Raw genomic sequence first — 870 nt, 5'->3', positions numbered from 1 at the left:
TGTTCTATCCCTCGTCAGTATTGAACTAAAAACAAACAAACTTTTCCACTTCAGTGTTTTTTTATGTTTTTGACTGAATCAAGTGCCACGTTGTCTGTCTTGGTTTCCTTCCAAAGCTTGCCACTCATGGTGAAAATAAAATGTCTGCTGTTTACCAAACTAAATTTCTTATAACAGAATTTCTCACAACCCAAACCCAAAATGTTGGCCAGGTTTAGGCCTTTGGTAGTTTAAATCCAACATCTTTTAAACAGTGTGTTAATCTGTTTTAAGGTTGGCATCTTCTTATAAACGTCTAGTGTGCAACATTTTAGAGGATTATTTTGAAAGAAATTTGAGTATATGTCCAACTTGTGTTTTCATAATATTGAATAAAAATAAAAGAAATCGTTGTGTTTTTTGTTACCTTTAAAATGAAGCCGTTTATTAACCTGAACAGACATTTTTGGGCCCTCCATGTGGAGGCCAACGTGTTGAAACTTGCCATGTTTCTTTACAGTTTCTTCCCCCACACAACTTGGGAAGAGGGAGGGTTGAAGCAAAGGGAGTTCGGCAATCCGGCAAAACTAACACTTTGGCACTTGTGCCACAACCTAACCCACCACTGGGACCTTTAAAAAGCAAGTACTGTGGTTATTTTAATCGGCGAGGTTGTGAACACCTTCTCTAAACATTATAAAGCATTATTTAAACGTTAAGAATTTACTGTTGATTACTGTATACCTTAATAACTGGAAAAGTGTGTTTCACTTTAAGGAGAATTTTGTGTAGAGCAAATTATAAATGTGATAAATACAAACTGTCACACACTGCTTTGAAATCGCTTCATTATGTCAACACACCTTTCATGGGAAGAGCGCAACGAATACA

The sequence above is a fragment of the Morone saxatilis genome, unplaced genomic scaffold (assembly GCF_004916995.1).
Source record: "Morone saxatilis isolate NCDOM2014 unplaced genomic scaffold, NCSU_SB_2.0 Contig18, whole genome shotgun sequence".
NCBI lineage: Eukaryota > Metazoa > Chordata > Actinopteri > Moronidae > Morone > Morone saxatilis.
Note: the sequence above shows the minus strand (reverse complement) of the source record.